Source organism: Schistocerca serialis, chromosome 4 (assembly GCF_023864345.2).
Source record: "Schistocerca serialis cubense isolate TAMUIC-IGC-003099 chromosome 4, iqSchSeri2.2, whole genome shotgun sequence".
Classification (NCBI taxonomy): domain Eukaryota; kingdom Metazoa; phylum Arthropoda; class Insecta; order Orthoptera; family Acrididae; genus Schistocerca; species Schistocerca serialis.
The window spans coordinates 812,691,676-812,697,521 of NC_064641.1; the positions used below are offsets into that span (position 1 = coordinate 812,691,676).

Consider the following 5,846-nt stretch of genomic DNA (forward strand, 5'->3'; position numbering starts at 1 on the left):
TATCATAATAAATTTCAAGACACCTGTATGCATGACCTATATTGACGTCAGTTCCGCGCCAGGTGGCGACGCATTTCGTCGTAGACCCACGAGAACCGAAAGTAAGAATGAAGCTCACTGACACCACATGTATGACCAATAGGTGTGTGGTTGGTGTATATCGTTAGCACCAAACCACACTAAATTACGTGGAGCGCTGCTGAAATCATCTGATACTCTTTGCGAACGATAGGACAGCGTATTTTATGGCTGAAGGACCGACCAACAACCTAATCAATTCCCTTCCACCTACCGAAGGTACGACAATGGAAAATATCAGCCAAGAACGAAGATACCTGCCGAACTACTTCTTCAAAATTGGCATGTAAAAATAGCCAAGGCCCAATAATCACTCTTAAGAAAAAAATATGAACAGATAACTAAAAGGCTGTCGAACTCCACACCATGCCAGACACCATCAACATGGCGAGGAAAAACACACTGCCGGAAAACTACGCTAACAACCAGGGCAGGTAACTGGGGCGTTAACGGCCACAAGGCAAAAAATACCGCTGGTGCACTTCACTGATACGTAACAACCAATTTGATAGTTAAAGACCATACAGTAACACAGCAGCAAAATTTCGCCGACTCCAACACATCATACGTTGCTGCTAGCCGGAACGGCCCAGAAAGCCACAACTGGCAATGAACGAAGAGATGTCACAGCGATGTTTCATAACAGGTTAACAGATCACTCCGACTCAGTGTCTAGGTTCGGTGGACAACGAACTTTGACGCTCTCGCAGCGCATGCAAGCCGCCAGCAGTTCCGGCCTGCTCTGTCCCAACCGACCGACTACCACCAGCACGCAGACAGTATTAAAATAACTGCTCAGTCAAAACCAGACAAGCTACACTTGGTTCCATCAACACACTTCCACAAACAACTCGAACAATACTAAAACCAGTCACAGCGGAACAACAAGGACAAATCACAGACACACACAGGGAACCTTAAAGCCGTCGGCGACCAAATACACGTCGTTCAATGAGACGACCGACCGAACCACCAACCAAAGTCGCCCCACTTAGTCATGTGTTCGGCAACGGTCGGGACGGTCGGGAGAGTAATGGCTGTCGGGACCTCACTGCTGCTCCGTGCCCGACTGACCTCCCGATACACGACGACCCGGAAACGCTAGTGGTCGCTCCAAAGATAGTAAGACAGTGCTCTTATGGATAAGTGCTGCTGCTGCCATTCACCGGAAAGCAAGCCAAAAACTTAGCACTCACTAGCACTCCGTCTTCAGGCCACAAGTGGCCCATCGGGACCATCCAACCGCCGTGTCATTCTCAGATGAGGAAGCGGATAGGAGGGGCGTGTGGTCAGCACACCGCTCTCCCGGTCGTTACGATGGTTTTCTTTGACCGGAGCCGCTACTATTCGGTTGAGTAGCTCCTCAGTTGGAATCACGAGGCTGAGTGCACCCCGAAAAATGGCAACAGCACGTGGCGGCCCAGATGGTCACCCATCCAAGTGCCGACCACGTCCGACAGCGCTTAACTTCGGTGATCTCACGGGAACCGGTGTAGCCTCTGGGGCAAGGCCGTTGCCCAAAAACTTAGGAACGCCAAAAAATCGAATATGAAACGGGACGACAATATGTCAAGCAATAAACGGCACGAACAAAAGCCGCGCACGGTTCACCGATATGGTACTACCTTTATGTGTAAATTTTTCCCGAACTAAATGCAAGAAATTTAAATGATTATCACCTCAATGGTCAGTGGTGCGAGCTGACAACCTATAAATGTTCGGGCTCACGTGAGGTTGCTCTTTTGAAAGTTTACCGTCTAACCTCCTTGCCTAAGGACGCCAGATGAAAGTTGATGTCGTCAAGCCCTGAATGAAAATTGCGCAACGTATAACTGGGGAGGGGAGCTTGAGAGCGCTACCTAGAGAGCGTGCCCTTTCTGTACGATACTAGCCTAGGGGCTGGAGGGCTCACACTCTGATGTGTGGGTCACTGCATTCTATAGCTTTTATTTTAAATAAATTCCTTTAACTTGACTTCTTTGTGATTTTTAAGGTATGTTAAAGATTGATGAAAGTTGATTACCTATTGATTTTAAACATTGTCACTCGACTTTACAGCGATTGCAGCAGTTGTTTCAGTTTACAGATATTACAACTTTACAACTTATAGCTCGGGTATATTATATACTAATCTGCACGCACATTTCTGTGGGTAAGACGGAACTGCGTTGGCCCAATGTATAGCACCAAGTTTCAAAAATGTCTCTGAGCACTATGGGACTCAACTTCTGAGGTCATTAGTCCCCTAGAACTTAGAACTACTTAAACCTAACTAACCTAAGGACATCACGCACATCCATGCCCGAGGCAGGTTTCGAACCTGCGACCGTAGCGGTCTCGCGGTTCCAGACTGCAGCGCCTAGAACCGCACGGCCACTTCGGCCGGCTACCACCAAGGTCTCCCAATATTTGACATAGGACATTCACTATGTGAGGATAACGGGCAAACTGGGGACCAGATACTTTAACACAGGGGGTCAAATTTCCGGAATCAAACGAGCACATTCATTTCTTTACACAATCTGAAGCTGGAAATAAAATAATTAGTACAAATATTCCAATACCTTTCTTCCATGCGTGAACATTGAGACAGACGCACTGAGGGCACGTCTGCTCGCTTACCCGTCTTCTGTAACATACCTCGAATATGGCGGGCACCCGGAGGTCTTCCTGGGCCCCGGTGGAGGGGTGGTTGAACCACTTGGCCATGACCAACCACTCCACCCCAAATCTTGTGACACTGGAAAGTCTTTGACTTTTACCTGCCTGTGCTGTCTCTCTGATCCGCTACCCAGGAATAAGGTTGGCACTACTATACTACAGAACTACTTCCCAACAAAGATTTGGCCACGCTTTACGGAAAGGCGTGAGGAGGACTGGGAATGTTCATGTGCAGATTCACATTAACGTACAAGAAATGCATAATACACGACACATATAAATACATATTATGAAGCTTGACACATTTCTTTCCACTTATCCACATGGGTTCTGTTGCACCTGTGGCCGGCCGCAACGTGTAATAAAATTGGCTGGGGAGCCGCCTCTGGTTCTGCTTCCCGGTGGGAGCGAGCAGCGAAACCTGCTGCTTATAGAGCGGAAACTACTGTACCGTTTCACTTTGTCGGAATTGCTCAAACTCGTCTAGAGGTTGAACCGCATGTGTCGCATTACACCCCCTAAATTGGACACTTGCGACTCTTTGCTTAAATTGTCTGGCTGATGGGAAGTTTGTGAAACACAGAGTTAATAAAACATATTGTAACAGTAATAATAATATCAGGAACTAAATTAACGACCCATAAATGATGTAGGCCACACAGTTGCGATTTGTTTAGAGTAATGATTATTCAGAAAGCAAACTGATAACGAAAGTGGTCGTATTTGGAATTACCATTACACTTGAGGGCATATCCATTTGCTACAGTTCGATCATTCTAATCTCAGCGCGAAATACAAAACTAATATTCCAACTTGTAATCTTCAAGAAAAGTTTGAGTTCACACCAGGAGCGCGTCTGCTCACCGTTCATACACTGACAGTCACGCGAATCCACACAATTCAAAATTATCTAAGTCGTTTCACTTCAAAGCTGCCTAAAGACAGAATGTTCCCTTTCGCGTCTCAATCCGAACTGTACCCTTTGGTACTTCTTTCTCCCCTTTACCTGTTCGAACGGATAAGTTGCTAATAGTCTGTGTCGTCTCAGCCATTAGAGCACCTTGCCTACTCATACAATTTCTTACGTTGCCTCCCAGATCTACCTGCAACTTCTCCACCTTATCACTGAAATTTTTCTCCGCTTGAACTACCTTACAGTCAAGTATCCCAACTTTGTCAGAGATTTTCCCATTTCATCCCGAATGGCCTTTAATTTTCCGTCTATAAATTCCTCAAATCCACTAGCAATTTTACCTACTTCCTCTTCTACTACCGAAGCTATTTCCGATAGAACCGAATCAATTTTTAAATTTACGTCACCCATATCGGTTTTAACAGAATTAATTTACGATCCAAGTAGTCTTACCATTTGCTTTAATTTCGACATCATGTCTTCCCCAAATTAATTTTTTTTTGACAGATTTCGGACTATTTGCTCTACTCAATTCACCGCCGATCACGCTCTCCAGCTCCGACTTAGGGCTAAGCAGCTCGCGAGTGTTTTCGGACCCACACAAACTGGCCGACTGCTTAATAGTAGGACGACTACAGAATCATACATAATTTCGCTGTCAGCGCAGGTACTTACGCTACTTGCCATTAAAATTGCTACACCACGAAGACGACGTGCTACAAAGGCGAAATTTTATCGACAGGAAGAAGATGCTGTGATGTGCAAAAGATTCTCTTTTCAGAGCATTCACACAAGGTTGGCCCGATGGTGACACCTACAACGTGCTAACATGAGGAAAGTTTCGAAACGATTTCTCATACACAAACAGCAGTTGCCTGGTGAAACATTGTGGTGATGCCTCGTGTAAGTAGGAGAAATGCGTGACATCACATTTCCGACTTTGATAAAGGTCGGATTGTAGCCTATCGCGATTGCGGTTTATCGTATCGCGACGTTGCTGCAAGCGTTGGTCGAACTGAATATGGAATCGGTGGATTCAGAAGGGTAATACGTAACACCGTGCTGGATCCCAACGGCCTCGTATCACTAGCAGTCGAGATGACAGGCTGTAAGGTATCGTGCAGCCTCGTCTCGATCCCTGAGTCAACAGATTGGGACGTTGGCAAGGCAACAACCATCTGCACCAACAGTTCGACGACGTTTGCAGCAGCATGGACTATTAGCTCGGAGACCATAGCTGCGGTTACCCTTGACGCTGCATCATATAAAGGAGTGCGTGCGATGGTGTACTCAACGACGAACCTGGGTGCACGAATGGCAAGATCTCATTTTTTTTCGATGAATCCAGGTTCTGTTTACAGCATCATGATGGTCGCATCCGTGTTTGGCGACATCGCGGTGAACGCACATTGGAAGCGTATTACTCGGTGTGAAGGTATGGGGCGCCATTTGCTACACGTCTCGGTCACTTCTTGTTCGCACTGACGGCGCTTTCAACAGTGGACGTTACATTCCACATGTGTTACGACCCGTGGCTCTACCCTTCATTCGATCCCTGCGATACCCTACATTTCAGCAGGATAATTCACGACCGCATATTGCAGGTCCTATACGGGCCTTTCTGGATACAGAAAATGTTCGACTGCTGCCCTGGCCAGCAAATTTTCCAGATCTCTCACCAACAGAAAGCGTCGGTGAATGGTGGCTGCGCAACTGGCTCGTCGCAATAAGCCAGTCACTACTCTTTATGAACTGTGGTATCGTGTTGAAAATGCATGGGCAGCTGTACCTGTACACGTAATCCAAGCTCTGTTTGACTTACTGCCCAGGCGTATCAAGGCCATAATTAGGGCCAGAGGTGGTTGGTTCTGGGTACTGATTTCTCAGGATTTATGCACCCAAATTGCGTGAAAATGTAATCACATGTCAGTTCTAGTATAATATATTTGTCCAATGAATACCCGTATATCATCTGCATTTCTTCTTGGTGTAGTAATTTTAATGGCCAGTAGTGTAGCTTTGTCGAGTTGCATCCTTTTGGCATGGTATTGTTGCCGGTGTTGCAGTTGAAGCCGATGCTGAAGATCTCGTAGCCTTTGGTGTGGTACTGCAACCGCCACTGAACAATGAATCACCACGTTACTTTTCTATCACCCCTATCCACTGATAAATTGGACCTAGGTAACAGAATGTC

At 46.4% G+C, this 5,846-nt stretch overlaps 1 pseudogene; it reads right to left on the reverse strand.

The window, feature by feature from the left end:
- Positions 1–1,478: 1,478 nt before the first annotated feature.
- Positions 1,479–1,596, reverse strand: LOC126475957 (5S ribosomal RNA; annotated as a pseudogene).
- Positions 1,597–5,846: the final 4,250 nt, after the last annotated feature.